This window comes from Sturnus vulgaris, chromosome 14, assembly GCF_052056855.1.
Source record: "Sturnus vulgaris isolate bStuVul1 chromosome 14, bStuVul1.hap1, whole genome shotgun sequence".
Classification (NCBI taxonomy): Eukaryota; Metazoa; Chordata; class Aves; order Passeriformes; family Sturnidae; genus Sturnus; species Sturnus vulgaris.
Window position 1 is genome coordinate 7,231,697 of NC_142256.1, and position 20,153 is coordinate 7,251,849.

Consider the following 20,153-nt stretch of genomic DNA (forward strand, 5'->3'; position numbering starts at 1 on the left):
GAGATTTGGGGGGAGCTCCCTCTGTTCAATTCACTCGTTTCTAAGGATGCATCCTGGACCACTGATGGTTGTGGTCAGACCAGCACAGTCTAGAGACACTTTTAGATTTTAAGAACTAAAACGAGAACTGGTTCCAAGTGTGAGTTTAGTTGCTGCAGAGTGTTGTCATGGAAATGCCTTGCTGTGGGCTTGTTTTGTCAAATCTGTGCAGCCTAAGTGGGGAAACAGATCCAAGAGCAAGGCTCAAAGCATCACCCAGACTGTTCCTGAGGCTGCCTGGGGCTGTGCTCCGTGGGAAGGACAAGCACAGGAGGAAACCTGCAGTGAATCTTCTGCTCTGGTGCTGTCAGTGGGGACATCCCCAAAATACTGCTGGTGACCTCCAGAGAAATCCTCTCCAGCTGCAGATGCTTCTTCAGCACAGTGCAGGGGACCATGGCTTTGGGAAGCAGTGATGGAGGGAGTGAGCTGTGCACCTTTGAGCATGGATTGATTTCCATTCCCACTTTACCTGAACTTTACCTGAACGTGTCAGTTGATCTGAGACTGTGCAGTGCTGAAGAGCATTCAGTTCTCCAAATTAATAAACTTGTTCTTTAAAAAAAAAAAAAAAAAGAAAAAAGGCTTAAAATATTTCTGAAACAGGCATTAGTAGATGGTAGATAGAAAATAGTTCCTATTCTTTGGCTGACATTAATTTAATGTGTATTGATTTCGGTGTATTTTTTTCCATAGTTTTACCTAAGTCTTTTTCCTTTGAGATCATGACAGAGGCTTAACAAAAGCACTGAACGCTCTAAATCTTGGCAATACATATTCCTAGGGCTGCAAGTACAAAGTAATATCCTTGATATGATAGTTTGGGAAAGCAGAAGTTTTTATTACTTCATTTAGCTGAGGTCCATAAAAGAGTATATCTTGCCATAAAACAGAACTTGTCATCCTCAAACACTCAGGAAGACCAACTTAACCTTGCAGCCTTCAGCCAAAAAGGGTTTGGGGTTTTATTTTGTCTTGTTTGTGGGAGAGTTTAGGTATTTTCTTGAGAAAAATGGGTTTATCCTCATTGCCACTTGGTTTGTTCAAGGCAAGCTTCTGTCTGACAGTCAGCCCTCCCTGTTCCATTCTTTGCAAGTCTAATGTATATTTATTTATTTATTTTATTTGGTAATTTATCTGAAAGAACCTGCACAGGTTCAAGTCAATAAAAATGCTTTCGATATCAAGGTGAATGGGCACTTAAATGCAGTTTTTAAAAGCTAAACTATCTTTCATGTCATTTAAATTGCCTTACTCAAAGGCAATTTGGGGAAGAGAAACATGCCTTTCCTTGTGTTACCTTACTTCTGTATTCAGAAATGTTCAGTTTAACTTCAGCTTGCGTTGATAACTTTATGCATGAATGTCTAAGTTACCATTAAAGTTCTGAATTCCCACTCCCAAGGAAGAATTTTTGAACACAATGAAGGATGTGTACTTAAATTATACCCTGAAATATTGAATGAGCCTGAGAGAGAAGCTAAATTTATTTTTTAATGCCATTTCTGCAAACGCACTCTGTTTATCATGAGTCATTTTCTGGTAAGGCCTAAAGTAGGGGTATTATACTTTAATATCATTTTCCGTAACATTAAATTTGCAATGGAGAAAGGCACTAGGTCTGATTCATCATTTCATTTCACTGCCCACATTTCTTTGACTTCAACAGCATAAATTGGTGGAAGATAAAGGACAATCTGGATTCCCTTCTCTTACAATTTTTCTGATTAGCTTTCTATTTTTCATTGCAGAATTTCCTGTGTTCCAATCTGAGTGAAATCATCAATGAACCAGTTTAAAATATTGAGGGGTTTTTTTCTATTAAAAAATGCCCCAAGTAATCTGGATTCAGTGGAAAGTAACTAAAACTGAAGAGCTGCTCCTACAGCTTTAGAAAATATCTTAAAGAAATATGATTTACTTATAACTTAATTGTGATTCAAGAATCAATGAATGCTTAGATGAGTGAAAGAAAGCTCAAAGAGACACAGACAATAAAACCACATTTACTTATTGCTGTCCAATTGTTTTCTCAGCCTGCTGGTTATGTTTCCCTTACTGGACTTTTATCTGATTTCTTTGGTGCCTGTGTAAATGGGTCTTTCCAGATTCTCATTTTAAAGCATATTTTGGGAAATTGTTCTAGTGGCCACCCTCTCTAAAGAGAATTGCCACGATTCAGTGAGAAATGTCAGAATTTCAGCCTATCCAAATCTAAACACGCCTTTTCCACTCCTATTTATAATTCATTTCTTCAGCAATAGCTGATGGCTAGAAAAAGTATATAAAGTTACTATTTAATGTACTAAATAATGTACTAATACTATAATTATTTACTAAAATACCATTTTAGTAAATAAAAAAATGGAGTCTAACCCAATCAAACAAAAATCCCAACACCCCAATAATTCTTTCCTCTCTGCTGTCTGCCTTGTTATCCCTTGACTCTGGATGGAAATATGCCCAAATTTTTATTCTTCAAGCTTATTTTGACCAATAAGAATCCTGCCAGACTTGTAGCTCCTCATTTTTACTGCTTGGTTTCCAGAGTGGAACCCAAACCCAGCTGAGCTTCTGTCAATGCAGGGAAAGATTTCCAAACTCAGAGCAGTCATTTCTACCTAGAAATCAGGGAGCTGCCTTATCCCAAGGCTCTACTCTTAAATCTTGCCCTTGGGACCTTAAGCACAGTGGATTGAGTGTTTCCCCACCCTGAATCTCTTCCTGACAGCAAAGTGTGGTTTGTAGGATCATTCCTTTCTTTCCCCTTCAGAGAGGGATGGAAGATTTGGAGAGTATCAAAGAGGGTGGAAAGAAACCCAAAAACCCAGAATTGGCAAGAGAAGTCTCAGTAAGGGTTTTATACTTGAAAATTATTTCAGTTCCCTGCTAGGAACAATTGTGCTCTGGCTGACTGACTTTAATAAGAGGAGAGGCTGCTGCCTCCCAGTCCATCCCACAGCCACTGGTGTAAGCAGCAGCACAGTAACAGGGCAGGAGCCACATCAGGCTGCAGATGGTTATTAAATCTGGAGCTCATCGTGAAGCTGGAGCTCATAAATTATGCACAAGCTCCCCAGCTCATCACAGCTCAATCCTCAAAAAATAATATGAACCAGAGGGTCATGGTAATTCATGTCTCCTTGTAACTCGGAATCCAAATTACTCTCTGAGTGAGGCATGAACAGACACTGGTGGAAGTTCGGCTTGAATTCTTATAAGAGCAGTTTCTCACTAGGAATGAAGGTTTTTTCAAATAGTGTCTTTTTCTCATTACCTAAAAAAAAAAAAAAAAAAAAAAAAAAAAAAAAAAAAAAAAAATTATAATAGCAGGAATTAAATACAAGATTTTTATTTAAGATTGCAGTCAAACTCAAGAGTGCTCACAGAAAAAAAAAAAAATAAACAGAAAAACAAACCAAAGAACTTCTTGGTATCATTCTTGGTCCAGTGAAGTGATGACTTCCACTATTCTCAGCCATCCTTTCCACCAGAGCAGTGAGAGCTGAGAGCAGCATGAAGAGAGAAGTTCCTGGTGATATCTGTCATATTTATTCTATCTGGTGCATTTCCTGGAATATCACAATTTCCTGTGTGCTGTCCCAGCTGCAGCACTGGGAAAGACTGAGTATTGAACTCAGTCACTTCAAACTGACATGCTAAATGTTATTTAGGGAGGGGAAGCAGGCTGAGGGAGGGTGGCATTTGCAATGGAGAAAGATGTGGCAGGGAACTGTGAAAGTGGAAATATTTTCTGTATTGGTAACCCAGAGCATCAGAGAAGATGGAGCAGATTCAGCACAAGGGCCTTCAAGGCTTTGTAGTCTGTGGTGTTTCATTGTGGGTGGCTGGGTAGCACTTTTGACTGATATTATCAGATATTTTACTAAATTTATGGATTTTTTACAGTTTCTTGTTATTTTTTGGCTAAGTACTCTTTTTGAGCTTCTGGGATTTTTTATTTATTTCTTTTTAATTAACATTTTTCATTATAGACAGTGTGTTCCTTCATAAATTTCTGCACGGGGGTGTGTTCAGATCAGTGACTTGAAGCTGGTCTGTGTATCAATGTACAGATATTTCTTTTGAAGTAATAATGGAGACATATTAGTTACATGCAATAATTAGGAGGTCGTTAAGATTCAAAACTGACTGATGCATCTTTTTAGTGGTCAGCTAAAAATTCTAAACCAGCTTTGATACTAGAACAGAAAGAGTCTTAGTGCTTGAGATTGCTCATGGATCATTCTCCTCTTCCTTGGAGAAAATGAACATATTTTATATGTATATTTTAGACTCTGAAACTGGAATATTCTGAATTCCAGATATAAAAAATTCTATACAGTAGTAGCTGCCATCATTTCTTTGTAAAGATCACAAGTTTTCTGCTTAGACACACAAGTCCTTTATAAGCCTTTAAAGGCAAAACCTATTTTTATTTAGACAGACAACCTAAAGGAGCCAAGTTGCTGTTCATGTGTGCTTCCCTCCTGGAATGATTTGCTCTTTGGGACAGAAGTGGTTGTTGGAGGACAAGGTCTTCAAACTCCTGCCTGTCACAGCCTGTTTTTACCAGCTTATGCATCCCACGTTATATTTTTTCCCTTTCCTCTCATATTAGCAGTTTAAGCAGTTAATTTTTTTTTTTTTTTTTTTTTTTAATTGAGAGCAGCTGAAGCCATAAACTGTGCCTGATGAACAGACCAGAAATAGAGGGAATATATTCAGGAAAATTAATGCACCAAGGTCAAACGATGTGGAAGAAGACACGAAGAAAAACCAGTATAGATGGACCTTAAGGATTCCTTGATCCTATTCCTGCTGTTTGCCAGATGAAGGATCTCTTTGTCTCACCCATTTGATGCAAGAGCAGGCTCCTTTTGTGCTGTGAATCTGATGATGCTGCCTGTTCTGGGAGCTGTGTTCCAAAGCTCTTGGCTGACTGCTCTGCATTGGATGCAGCTCTCCCTTTGGGCAGGAGGGAGCTTTTTGTGCCAAGCAGTCACTCAGGGAGCCAAGGGAGCCAAGGAGCCTTCCCTGGATGCCTGTGCACGATTCCTCAGGCACTGGAATGACACAGAGCCTTGAGAGTCGATTGGGAACCCAAACATCCACCCTGAGCAGGGAATCATGAAATGTGTGGCATGGCTGAAATCACCCAGCAGGGCAAATAGTCAAAACCTTGCCCTGGGTATAATTTCCTGAGGTTTGCTCATTGCCCAGCAATGACTTTGTGAGAGGAGCAAAGTGCTGAATTCAATGAATCTTAAGTACCTTAATTTCAATGCAACCTTTGTGTATTTTTTTCATTATCGAATTCAGCCCAGTAATCAATCCTACAATACAGCATGTGTGCCTACCACTTAAAAAGTGAAGCAAAGAAAGGAAAAAAAATCAGCATCTTGTGTTTCACCATCAGAATTGTCCATATTTCCACATAAAATCTAAAATCTACGGGTAAAGTAGGCATCTGATTCACCACAATTAATTGTGTAAGATTTGTAATTCATGACTTTGTATTGAAGGAACTTTAAACTGATTATTTTTCTTCTCATTTCAGTCAGTGTTCCATCAGACTCCACCTGAAAACTTGCCTTGGTTTTTAGCTGAAACTTCCACATCACCTGGAGGTGAGCAGACACTGAAACTCTGTACCCAGTTTTGTGGATTCCACATGTGCTCACTGGCTGCTATTTAAGCTGGTCCTGCTGTGCTGATGAATTAACAAACCATAGGATTTATGGTTATCCTAATTTGTTCCTCTTAGAAATGTAATTTCCTGCCAATGAATCCGTGCTGATACACCCACCCACTGTTTCTTTTTTGGTTTTTTGGTTGGTTTTTTTTTTTTTTTTTTTTCAAAGAAGAGGATCACAGCTCTTAACCTATAAATTAATGACCATGTTTTTCAACAGTCAGGATTTGCATCTAGTTCTTTATTACTTTGATATATGCAATTTTTGTTGAAAATACCTGTCCAAGGGCAAATTCAACAAATTAATACTTCTCGTATTCTTGCAGACCTGGAATTTCACTTATTTGAGTGTGGACAACATGACAGTGTATGGTACATTCACTACTGAAGAATAGAATATAATAACCCAAGGTCTTTTCCCCAGTCACCTTGAGCTTTGAAAATAAAATTAGTGTATCAAGCAAAAACTTTACTAAAGCAGTTAAAGTATCCATAAGTGGTTTTGAACCTGTTTTTCATTTCCTTTTCTGCCTACAGGGTAATTATGGGGGGGGGGGGGGGGTTCTGTTGCAGTAAAAAATTAGATCTTAAACATTGGCTCTTTTAAAATGCATTTATAAGCGGGTGGGGAATAATCTCAAGTGTTTGGCTTTCAATTATGATTTACAAGTTTAGGTGATTATGGACAGCCTCCCTTTCAAACATGCACTTCTGCTGACTTTAAATAACATTTTCCTTTCAAAACCACCCCGTTTAATCTTTCGATGCAATTTCCTTGTGTCTGTGCTCAGCAAAGCAAAACAAACTGGCAAAATTTGGCTGAACAGCCGTGAGACTGATACTAAAATTTGATTCTTGCAATATTTAGTATGCAGAACAGCAGGTTTTGTCCAAAAATTGAAGAAGTAAAGGATGAGGGACTTGAACACCTCCCTGAGTCGTGCAAATGCTGCCAAAAGGATCCTCCTGGCAGTGCTGCTCAACAGGTGCTGAACATCTGCACCTTCCAGAAAGTTCTTTGGAGCTGTGGGTGCTCAGGGAGAGCTGTGGAATGGAGCTGTGAATGAATCTCTCAGGTTGCACCTATTCTTTCCCAGGTTTAGAGGGATTCTGCTTAAGTGGAATATTAGAAAAGGAACGAGAGAGACACAAGGACCGTGAAAAGTCGTCACTGTTCAAATTAGGTGTGAGTATCTTTATATGATAAATGAGGGACTACACACTGACAGTTTAATGCCCTGCTGATTATCTTTGGATATTTGGGGCTTTTTAATAAAGAATTTCAGGGAATTAGTCAGGGAAGTCCATAGCTAGAACATCTCAAAAACTGATTTAAAAAATAAAAATTGGTGACTGGGCTCTGATGCAGGATCAGCTAGCAATGATCTTGTACCCCAAAATAATGGAAGTCTGGCTCTATTTCCAGCAGCTTTGTCTTTAGTCTGTTTTATAAGCTTTGCTTTTGAATGTCTATTGTCATGAAGAAAGGTCTTCTCCCTCACAGCTCTTTCCTGATGAGAACATAAAAAGAGAAGAGTGAAAACTTTTGTTAGAAATAACTGTGGTGCTCTTTAAAAACAAACTTGTTTTTTTTAAAAAAAGCAACTCTGCAGGTGAACAGAGGGGTTTTTTTCCTTCATTTTATCAGTCCATTCACCTGTTCAATAGGAAATAGAATGTAACAAACTGCTATATTCAGCTCACAAAGCCCACTCATCAATATCTGCACCAGAAACATAATCTGAAAAGTAATTCGCTTATTGGCACATTTAGCACTCCCTATTTTATACATCACTCCGGCAAGGCTGATTGGAATCAAAGCAGCCAAAAAAAGTCAAATTTACTAATTCCAGCCAGCCCCCATCCCCCAGCAGAGTGTCCTGGCTGAGCTGGGGGATCAATGCAATTATCAGCCCCTGACACATGGCCAGCAGCCCCGAGTATTCTCACACGAGCTAAATTGAATGGGACACAAATCACTGGCTCGTGTCAAGGCAAGCAGAGACAGCACCTGGAATCCAGCGGATTTCACCGGGGGCTGACAGGCTCTGGGGGAGGAAAACAGAGCTCTGTGGTGTTGATGCTGCTCTCCAAAAATCACCCAGCCCCTGCTCAGCTCGGTGCCTGCTCTGACACCCAGTGCCAAGTGCAGGGTGAAGTGCTTCCTCTGCGTTTTCTTCGTTTATACAAGTTTTCTTTCTTTGTGCTTACTCGTTTTCATCTTCTTTCCAGAGGGTAAATGCCCTTAATTCTGTTTAGCGAGTCAGTTTGGTAAAATGGAATTGGGAGTGCTATAACTGCTGCTGGCAATCCATATGGAAAAATAGCAAGGAATTCAATAGTCCAAATGCTTCCTGCACTCTTGCCAGCAATAAGAAGATAACAGCTTAAAAAGATGGCAAATGCCACTTTCACTTTTCTTCTCGTTTTAATCTAAACATGGACTGTCATTTTATGAAAAAAAAAAAAAAAAGAAAAGAAAAGTAATAGTGACTTGATTTAATTTGAATACTGGGAATTCGTTACAGCTCGTTAATTTGTAGATGCAAAGGAAGTGTGGTTCAGTGTTTAGTTCAGCCTGTTTGGTACATAAAGAGGGAGTTGCACCATCTAACTCCAGCAGCTTTTGGTGCCTAAACCAGAAGCTAATCTTCTTAAGCCTCCAATGAAATTCATGACAAGAGAGAGATTTCTCCAGAGGGCAATTGAGAGTAAGAATTTAACTTAGGTGCTTTGCATTGGACCCTCCAGAGAAAAGCCAGCTTCTCCTTTTAGGTATAAAGTGTGTGAGCAGCTTTCTAACTTGGGCACTTTAGTCAGGGGAATGAAATCCTATATTTCAGTCAAGACAAACATTTTCTTGCTAAATAATGATTTCTCTATAAAATACAATTTTTCTGTCTTGAAATAGTTCGTGGGTGTCAGTAATATTAAAAAAAAATGTAATTCTGCAGCTAGAATGAGTGTAGGGAATTACAATTTGCTAGTGAGTGGTGGTTGTACTTTTTATAATTAGTATATCTTAATGTTATTTCATTTTCACTGTACTTGTAGAAAATATGGATTGTATAGTCTATGAATGTGCAAAGGTTAAATATTGGCAAGGAAGAAATGCAACAATGATAAACAGAGATATAATCTTTTTTAATTAAATGCCTTTGTCATCTTGTTTTAACAAATATTTGGAACAGTTTTGTGAGTTGCCCTGAGTGATATGGGTTTGTTCAGGTACAGAGCTGCTGAATTTCATATGATGTATTATTTAATTTTTGTTCATGTCAATAGGTATTTTAATATAATCCTGCAAGCTATTTGTTTTGACTGATATGCTTTTAATATAAAATGCCATTTGTTTTGAGATACACTGAAATAGGGGAGCTGGCAGATGCAGAGCATAAAGGGAAAGACCTTGACAGAAGGTTCAAATAAGTTTAATTCCAGTTTTGAGTAGTTGGAATCAGTGTACTGGGAAGGAGAGAAACTCTTGAGTAAAAATCAGAGATTCGTTTTTTAACTTCCAACCTACCAAGACCCTCTGACTGCTGTCTGCAGGTCCAGTCTTTCAGGAAAAATGGAAAACAACAACAAAAAGCAGCTGCCTAAGGACTCACTTCACCTCTTTTTGATTTTTCTCCCCTTTGCTTCCCTTGCAGTTGTCAAAACCACATTGTTCTTTCCATTATCCCAGGCCTGGGCAGTCTCTTTTCATAGGACATTTCCTTCTAAATGCCTTTTGGCTTTTACTCAAGCCTCCATCCATCTCTGAAAAGCTTTACAGAGAACAGCTCTGTCAAAAAGTCTGCAGAAATAAGGCAGCTTTCAGACCTTTCATATACTGACAGCACAAGGAAAAAGTGGAGAAATGTGGAATAAAAAATTGGAATTAGATGATTTTTAAGGTCCCTTCCAAGCGGAACCATCCTTTGAGTCTATAAAACAAACTTATGTGAGTATACAAGGTTCTCATAGACTTGTGGGACTTCATAATCAGGAGAAAATGACAAATATTCAGCAGACATTCTTATTCAGTCTGTCCTCCAGCTGACAGCAGAAAGATGCCCTAAAACCCATTTTTGCTTCGATTTTTTGCTGTGTTTCAAAGGCCTAGAAGAGAAAGCCTCAAACCCTGCAGCCTCTAAGCCAAGCTCTAACTGGACAGAGTGATGCACTCCCCCAGTCCTCCTGTTAAAGGTTAAAAATAATGGTTTTATTTTAGAAATCTTTGATCTGGGCTATAACATTTCTCATTTTTTTCAGAGCAGAAGAGCTTTTTTCTGAGTTTCAGCTGCTCTACACAGTTGTACCAGTAAGAAGAAGGGTTAAAATGAGTTTGGGTATTGCTGTGTTGCACAGCACTCACTGGAGCACAATTAACTCTCAGCCCTCTAATCTTTATAGAGCAGATTTTTCTTGCCTTTTTATACATATAAGATGTTGTTGCCTAAGCATGACTGTATGATTAATCATTTCAGGGCTTACATCATATTTAAATGGCTTCTAAAGTAACGAGGCAACTGAAGTATTGAGTAGCATCATATTCATATTCAATATTCATGTGTTGTATCAGATAATTATTATTAAGAGACTTTGTGTTCAAATTCAAATGCTTCCAAAAGTGACTTTAATAAAGCTTATATCACATTAAGTATTGGAAGGACAGGAAATGTATTCGGGTAAAATCCAAACAAGAATTAGAAAATACTGATATTCTGATTTATAAAGAGCTGAATTTCAGAGTACTTTTACATATGGGAATCCCACACTAGTTATTCCATATAATGACTTCCTCACTGCATCTTTTCTACTCTCCCTAAGAAAAAGAAATTGCAAGGCTTGTGCAAAGAATCCCTTTCAAACTGAGTAAAGGAGGAGAGAGACATGTGCAAGCCTAATATTGTCAAACACAATTTATCTTCCTTTATTTTGGGGTTGATCATTATGGATGAAGATGTCTTCATGTCTGGCACGAAGTTTTGCAGTGAAATATCAACTAAATTATGATGCCTGCATTAAAGAAATTCGAGTCTATTTATATGTCTGTACTGCTTGGGGATTTTTTCAGCAACGGTGGAGGAGTTTGTCTGTGCCATGCAGAACATGCTAAACCTGGCTAGTAAGTGGCTTGTAATTGTATATAATTAAACCTTGGATTTATAGAAAGGTCACTGCACCGTAAAGCTCCTGGTAACCACGCAGCAAAACAATGAAGGTTAAATTCCGCCCTTGATTTTATTTTATTTTGCAGCCTCCCCCAAAGCCACTCGTGTCTTAAACAGCAGAAAGTTGCTCAGACTTTAAGTACCTGACTCCAGAGTTGTGTGGAGGTATTGTGAGGACAGTGAGAGGAAAAAAAAAAACAATCGGTCCAGGGAGCATTCAGATAAAGCCAGGTCTTATCACTCCTGCTGTACGGAGAAAAAACAATTTAAGAGTTGTGAAGCTTCTGTCCCCTCCAGGATCTGCTCCAGTCCTGCCCCCAGCTCCTGCTCTGCCATCCGTTTATTCTGCCCAGCATCACTTAAAGCCAGGTGAGCCTGGCCCAGGAAGCAGCATGTGCTGAGAGCACCAACCTCTGCTGGAAATTGCAGCTTTTTTATTTTTAAAAAAAAAAAAAAAAAGAAGTGTTAAAAAAGAAAAGAGGGAAGGGAGTTGAGGAACTCGGAGCTCTGGCTGCCCTCCTTCCACTCAGACCTTACACAGATGGCAATGGAAAGCAGATTAATGTACAGTTCCTCTCCCAGTGATTTTTTCCTCCTGAGAGACTGGTTCACCACTGGTAAAATATCCTTTTTTCCCCCCTTAGTATTTTTATCTTCAATCTTATTTATTTTTGCAGCATACTGCCTTGTCACTTATACGAGAGGCATTTATTTTTCCCATAAAAATCACTCTCCCCCAATATGTTTAATCTCCGCCACTTTATTAAGTGAGCTATTTTTAAAGAATTAAATTAAAAACTAAAGTCGAGAATTATTTGCAGACCCATACTTAAAGCAAGTAGCTCCAGCAGGATGAAGCAAATCCATGGATGCTACAAAGCTATGAATCCATGTGTGGTGTCCCATCACTTCACCCAGATGGAAGAGCCTCAGTCTGCCCCAAACTGGGCAGATTTGTTTTGATTTTGTGCCTGCCAAGCCACTGAGGGCTGCTGAGTCTTAATCAACAAAAGGAGCAGGAATGCTGATTTTTAAAAGCAGTTGGAATAGTTGCTCTGATAGATGTAAAGATATATAATACCTACAGTATTGAAAGTGATAGGGATTGGAAATAATTAAATTTAACACATGCTTTATCCCCTATATTGTTCCCTAAATAAAGCTCCAGGGTGCAAGGCAGTCAGCAGGGTGAAAAAGGACACAGGAGAGCAGCAATAAAACAGGATAAGGGATATAAAACCAGGAAACTGGTAGTAAACACAAGTAACTATTTAAAAGGTTCTAAGCAGTTACTAAGGGGAAGAAAAAATATAATAGTGATATCAATAGTGAATAGAGTAAGTAAAAAGGAAGGTTTTTCAACATAAAGAGTATTTGGGTTAAAAATAGCTTTGTAAGACCAGTGTAAGAAATAAGTCATACCAGGATTTAAAATCAAGAAGCTCTTTCCAACCCTGGAGAAATAAAAATGTTGTCAGCTCTAAGTGGAGAGGATGAGGAAATTACATTTACTGAAAGCAAAATATGTAATCCTCTAGTCCAGGAGACATGAATTCTGGAGGCAGACAAGAACTGACTGTGGTGTTCTGAACCACAATTAACACCAATATTTAAAAGAAAAGAAGGGTTGCACAAAAAAAGTGAGGTTATAAAATTGCCCCAGTATTGGATAAGGTAAAAATAACGACTTGAGTGTTATAGGTCAACTGGAATGATATTGGTTCTAAACAAAATAAAAGAACAATTGAGTTGGGACTTTAAAAGAGTTAATTATTACAATGCTGATGCAAATATTACACCTCTGGTTTTGTGCAATTTGTCTTTTCAAACTTGCTGTGTTCTATCCTGACAAACTTGCAGGCCTGGTCAGGACAGGCAGCATTTTGATGTCTGGATTTCTCCAGCTCCTTTCTCCCTAACTCTCATTAAAGGGAATAACAGGGTATTTTGCAGATTAAATTTAGAAGTGACTCCCTCACAGAAAACAATTTTAAGTTGCTAATGGGTAGAAAAGAAAGCCTTGGGATGTTAGTGACTAGTTGATATTTGCTGGATACAGACAGAGAATATGCAAAGTTTGCAAATGGAGCAATATTTCTGTGTTAAGGAATGATGGGGATGATGAGTTATTCCCTCAAGGGGAGGGTTCAGCTGATGGCCTGAGTGAAGATACCCAGGGGAGCTGCTCTGTGCCAGCCCATCCTTCCCCAGGGGAGAAGTTACAACTCCATTAATCTTCCTCCTTCCTTCCACTACATCTGCTCTGCAGAATGACCTGGGGCTCTTAATTAAATGGTCACAACTGAATGCTGATCTGCACAGTCAGGTACATTCCAGAACGAAGGCCACTCACTGTGCTCAGGAAGTTGGAGCTCTTGTGCAGAAATTAAGAAGGGGTTTAATGCTCATTATGAACATATATCAACATTTCAAATTCACCTCCGAGTTAACTGGAAAATTAGACCCTAAGAATGAACAATCTAAAAAAGAAAAACTTCCTGTAGTCAATGCTGTGCTGGATATCCGTGGTCTGCTGGGCTTTTTTTTTCTGTCCTATTGGAGGTTTTCAGAGGGTTTTCTGAGACTTCTAATTCTTGGAATAGTTGAAGTTGCTGTTTGTTATAAAGAAGTCAAATGACACAGAAAATCACAGTTATATTATATTTCTGTTCCTGTTTGGTGCCAAGTCTGCAAGATTTGTCTGGAAGTGATCTGTAGTCAGTGAAGGTGTTCCCCAGAGAACAATCCAACCTCTACATTTTAAGAAGGAATTAATTATCTCCTGGTAATTGATGGTACAATAAATTGATATTTTAGAATTAGACTCCACTTTCTGGTGGCTAAAATTAGGTGAATTGGATGTCACCTGCTGTGAAATAAAAGCTTAATAGTGTTTTTTTGTTCAATTTGAAATATTACTAATGTAACATTTGGATACAGACGGGTGACACACAGGGGTGTTTTTATTTAGGCTCTCTGCTGTGCTTTTCAGGGATTGCAGAGTTACCACAGCTGTATCATTATATTAAGAATTGCCACATAATTTGGGCCACACACAGAACATAACCATTAAGTGTAGTTATTAAATGGGAGAATGACAATGGGTTTGTTGAGCAGCATCATTACTCTTAAATGCTCCCTTTGTTATCTGGTATTATCCACTGTATTTTTCTCTCAGAATGAATAACAGTTAAGATCAAAACAATTATGTCAAATGTTGAAAGTAATTGTACTATATCTATACTCAGACACAAGATTTATGATAGATAATAAGAACATGGTCAAAATACAATTACACATACAATTTGTTTTGTTGTACATGGTTTTGTGTGACAAAAATGCTTTTTTCTTTTTCGTTTTGTTTTGTTGATTTTTTTTTTTTAATGCCCACTACTTTGAGGATAAGCTAAATTAAGTTGTATTTATGAATTGCAGTCCACCTTTTAATGGGAATTATTCCATTCCCATAATAAGTGAAGCATGAAGGCTGATGTTTCTGCTGCTATAGTTTGGAAGATCTAACTCGGGTTTGGCTTATTCTTTTCCCTTTTTTCTTTTGGTCTTATTTTAAGATATTCATACTGTGGAATCAATCCATCATTAATAGGAATTTTTCCTGCCACAACTGTGGTCTTGTGGTACTGGGTGAGAAATTGTAGCAGAAGGAGAATCCTAATTTATGAAGGGTCAGGATTAAGGACTTGGATAATTGTTTCCTGTCTTGTCATTATGTGGGGAACAATCTGCAAAGGAACACTTTAAAATACCATGATTGCCCATTAACTAATGTTAACACAATTTCTATTTCTAACTAACCTGTACAACTGGATTTCTCATTAAAACCTGGAGGATTTTCTAGGGTTTTTTGGTTTGTTTCTAGTTTTAGTTGCTGTTTCTTTTTGTTGTGTGATCTGATCTAAAGAGGCATGTAGAAATCTCTGTTACAGAAGGGATTAATGGAGTTTTTATGATCATAGCTTGCTTCCTGTCAGTGCTGTTATTTCTGTGAGCTCTTGGGGTCTGATGTAAAAATGTGTGGGCATTTAACACCATCATCCCATTGCAGGGCAAGTGTCTGTGCCCTCCAAAATACGCAGAATTTTGCTGCACCTGCCTAATTCTGTTTACTAACATCTCTTCTGAATTTTTGTGCTGACTCCTCCCTGCCTCATCCTCGCTGTGACATCACAAACTGGGATAAACTGGGAGTGTGCAGCTCTCTGCTCTTTTCCTGCCCGGCAGAAGTGCAGGTGGTTTGCACTTGAGTTTCCCCATTCCTTGTGAGCACTCTGCTGCTACCAGAGTTAAAACAGCTGCACTCCAACTGCAAGCATGAACTTCCTGCTGCTGAAAATGTAAAAGGAACTGCTGGGAAGGAAAAACGAACTCTGGATGTCAGAGGTGCCTTGGCAGTGCTGAACTTTAGTGGAGGATTCTGCCTCTATTTCTCCATGCTGAGATGCTCCATATTCTCTCTGCTCAGACTGACAGGTCTGAAAATGAATGATTTTTCCTCAGTCATGATGGATACCTTTCCCAGACATATTGTAGCATAATGGACAAATAACTTCTCTTAAAGACTTGTCATATAATTTGAAGGGGGAAAAAAATCGTGCCAGAGACAGACATTTCTATCTATATCCTCTGGGAATAATGAGACCTTAGAGCAGAGTCTAAGGCTAAGAGTTGGTTCAAAATACTATGATGTGATGTGCCCTTATCTTCTTTCACAGATAAGACAGGCAGACTGTTTCTTGCACAAAAAATCAAAGACCAGGCTGTAAAACCATAGGAAATAAAACCCGACAACTGAAGTCTTTCCTTTCCTTTGAAAAATATTTCTTCCAGAAATTCTCTTTTATTTTCCTCTCCTTATTCCTTGGTGACCCCCACTTACCTAAACTGCGGTGACCATAGCTGAATGCTAAATAATTCACCTGAATGTGGAAAACAGAAACCCCCATATTTAATTTCAAGCATTTCTGTTGTTATTAAGCTGTGACCTTGTGCCTGCACGAAGCACAGTGGACGTGCTGTGACCCTGGCAGAGGGCTGAGACCTTTCAAAGAGCTCCAGGTTGAGGAGAAGCCAGCTCCAGAACATCAGGAGGGACAGAGGAAACGTGGAGGGGAAGGGGCAGTAAAGTCTTGCTGGTTTTTGAGATGTGCCCACCTGAGCACAGGGGACATCACCACGGGGTGTGAGGAGCAGCACCTGGGCCAGCAGCTCCTGCTTTGCTTCCCCTGGTCAACACAAGGGCTCAGCTGATTTCTGGAGAGCTCTCAGTGCTGGTGTCAAAGCCCTTTTTCCTCCTAAAGGGCCATGAAGTCACTCAGTGCCCAAGGGTTCCCTGATGCCTCCCAGGGGTCTCAGACTCTGGGGGATGTTCTGAGTCCCAGCTCCCTGGATCCTCAGGAAAGGATCATTCCCAAGTGCTGACAGCCCTGCTGTGGGAGGATGGCAGGGACTGGCCCTGTGAGATGCCTGGGATGTGTCCAAAATGCCACAGCCCTTGATTTGGTGTTTTCCATGTTTGCTTTCCCATATTTCCATATTTGCTTAACAGATGATTTAGAGAAGGCTGAGGAGCAGACACAGAGAAGATGTGATACATGGAAGAACATCTGAAAAGGATTGGCATCTGTCAAACATCGTTAAATACATCAAATGTGAGTCACAAGAAAGGCTGTAATTTGTTTTACATCTGCACAGGAATACATATATATATTTATATATATATATATATATATACTCCATAAAATGAGGTCCATGGTGCCTGTGCTGGACAATCTGCCCCTCTGCCTGTTTGCCTTTCAGATTGCTGCCTGGAGCTGATTAATTGGTTTTTGTTCATCACCAAGAGACTCCTGGCTATTTCTAAGTCTCTCAGGGCTTCACATTTGCTTCTTACTGCAGCCTCGTCTTTCTGAAGGTACAGGAAGACTGAGATGTGGAGGATGAAACAGAGATGTCTGCAGTGGATGAAATGTCCAGAGTGACTTCATTTTTTGTCTAGATTGACACAGACTTCTGAGTAGGGGTTTTTTATTTTGGCAAGTACATTGGGTTGTCCATACAAAAAAGTCAACTGGAATTTGAAATACATTTCAAAATTTGAAAATAAACAGGCATAGAGGCTTTTTTTTTTTTTTTTAAAAAGGATATTTTGAAATAACATCTCATCTAAAGCTGGCTAAAACTAAATAGCAGGTTTTAAGGTTAAAGTATATAGCTAAAAACAAAGGCTCGTTTGACTCAAAACAACATCTGTTGTTTGTTCTAAGCAAACTAGAAATTGATTGACCCAGAATTGATTAAAAATTGTAGTCTCTCACCAAGCCAAAAACTAATAACATTTTTTTCACAGATCTAGTGAAGTACATCTTAACATTATAAACTGAAATATCTGAGCTCTATGTGAAATCATATTACAAAATCCCCATTGCCATTTATGAGGAAAATTGCTGTTTGCAGCCCCTAACCACTTCATATATGTCATTTCTCTGGAGATAATATGATTTTTATTTACTGGAAAAGTGTCTCTGATGAACAGACTGTAATTAATTAAATACATTAGTCTGTTTTGTTTAAAGCATAGACCAGACTTACAGGATGGATCTGTTTCTAATAGAGAAGATGTGAGTGGTCCTTGGCCAGACTACTTTAAAACACAACAAAACAAAACAAAACAGAAAAACCAAAGCAAAACAAAAATGAAACAAACCAAGAAACAAAGAGATTGGAAAAAAAGCATTTAATTCATGGCTTTTTTTTTCTTCCTTCACTCACTGTTTAGTCAAAATAATCTTAATTTCAAAGAGTTTTTTGGAAAAAGAAGAATTCTAGGTGGATTGTATCCATCATGTCCCAGGCCAGGACCATGGCTCCCTAGGATGTCTAAATCCTTGATACCTGAATTTTCCTGGAGTGTTTCCTATGGTGTTAACTGGGATGCAAACAGGGCAAGGCCAGAAGTTTCAGATTTTGCTGCCTAATTCAAGCCCTCCATTTCAAGGCTGTTTGAAGGTTTAGAAAACTTAGCACTGAATGTCTTTAGCAAGGGATACATGGGAATTAAAGAAGCTGAATTTCAGCTTTTATTGTTGGTACTTAAATGACAGTGGAATTGGAGTCCCCAAATTAAATCATTGACCACGACCCTCATTAAAAGTCAATATTTATGGAAATTAATGCATTCTGGGATCTGAGAAACTGAAGCATTACTCAATGCACAGAAAAGCATTGTTCATTTCTATGGCATATACATCAGGATTTTAATAGCCCCACCGAGGTGAAATACCTTAATTATACCTTCACTGTCTTACAATGAACTGTGTTAATCTCTGAAAAAAAAAAAAATTATGTATTTTTATTTTTTTTCATAGAAATGGAAAAACCATTCCTACAAATGCGAACGTGAGTACAAATCTTACATAAATCCCTTTGTACCACCAATTTTTCTGAGCTTCTATGGCTAAAATGAGTTAACAGAAATGCAAACCAACTCTGATGGAGGACAAAAAAGCCAACTGGCCGTGGTTGCTCTGGTAACAAATTGCCTTTCTGTGTGAGTGTGTGCAGGAATGCATGAATATGAGAGGGATATCTGTGTATAGCTCACAGCACATTTGTCCACGTCCATTTTCGTGTGTGTCCTTCCCTCTCCCACTTTACTCCACATCATCCCTTACCCATGGATCTATGTGGGTTTTCTCCCCTTTAAATTTCATTAATCATCCTTGTAAATGGAATGCTTCCCTTGAGTGACATTTTTTTTTTTTTTTTAATGTTAAAATTATATTATATTTGATTTGAAAAGCAACCTAATTAAGGTAGGCTTCCTGTAAGCTATTTAAGTCTCATCTCCCCGTGGAATGGTGGAACATTTAGAAAAAATAATGAATTACATCTTATATAATCTTTATTGCTGCTTTTTAGAATGAATAATATATTCAGTTTGGGTTGAAATAACATATCCCTAAGGTACAATCCGTTTCCACAAATTAGATTGGTCCCTCACATACAAGATTATTAAGCATGAAGAAGAAAGTTATTGGGTTCCCTGTGCCCCCTAGGAACAAGATTTTTCCCTTCACATCTGAGCTTTAAATGGAGCCCAATTCGAGACAAATCTGGTAAACAGTTACAAGAAAGGTGAGTTGCTTGGGCTTACCTGTTCACCTCATTATTTAAAATTCTCCTCCTTTCTATTTTAAAGATGTGATTGATGTGTAGAGCTCAAAGGGAAGCACAAAGAACAGAAATACTGCTGCGATTCCCTGTTTCTATAGGTTCTGGGTGGAGTTTTAGTTCTCTTCCTAACTTTACCCATTTTTTAGTTGATTAAAAATCTCTGTGTGATTCACTCTGATTGTCAAGGAAGCTTTGAGTTATTATTTCCAGACCAAAATGGGGTAACTGTATTATGAAGTGGAGAGAAACATGTTCAACACAGAGTTACCATTAAATAATTTATGTCTGATGGTTCCTCTGGAAAAGGCTTGAATAACGAGTTATGTGATGAATCATGGAAAATGATTTGCAAAGGATGGAACAAAAGGATTTTTAAAAAAAACCCTTGCCTTAGATAGTCTCATGGTTTTCAGCTGTTCTCTCTAAAATTACATTAAATAATAATTTGTTTCTTTTTCCTGAAGGTGGAGGTATATATTTGTTCCAAGTCGCTTTAATAGGTTGAGAAATACAAATACTACTGCTCAGAGCTAAAAAATCCCCTCTAATTTATTTTAAAACCACAGCACTATTCCTGTTTATACTAAATAAGTAACCTAGTAAAATGAAAAGTAGATTGTGCAGATCTCCTGTCATACCTGTTGAATCTGTTAAAGCATTTCAGTTGAAGCAGGGAAAAGATTATACAGTAATTTTTCAAGTGTGTTGATAACTATATCTAAAAGTCCTGCTGAACTGGAACCTTAAAATTGGCTACATTTGAAACTAAAATCAACATGAAATTAATCCTTCTTCAACTTTTTTTTTTTCCCTCTGAGTTTTCTGCCTTTTTTTACTATTAAATATCTCTTTAGATTAGTTCCCCAAAGTTATATTAGCCTGTGTTCTGCTAGTACCTGAACTAAATTCCATCCATCCAATCTGTTCCATGCTAAAAGGAGTTTGTCCCACTCTGGTTTCAACTGGCATCAAAAAAATGGATGTAGCTAGATTTCTAGATTATACAAAACCTGAGGCAGAGGCTGGCTGGGATTTTAAACCCTATTTTTATCCAGCCTTGTATCTAG

The 20,153-nt window shown here is 38.4% G+C and overlaps 1 long non-coding RNA gene across 1 annotated transcript; it reads left to right on the top strand.

The window, feature by feature from the left end:
• The first annotated feature begins 5,615 nt into the window (after positions 1 to 5,615).
• LOC148222133 (uncharacterized) lies at positions 5,616 to 19,116 on the top strand. The gene is made up of 3 exons (XR_015806639.1): positions 5,616 to 5,669; positions 16,460 to 16,562; positions 18,279 to 19,116. It is a non-coding gene; the product is annotated as an uncharacterized LOC148222133 (long non-coding RNA).
• Positions 19,117 to 20,153: the final 1,037 nt, after the last annotated feature.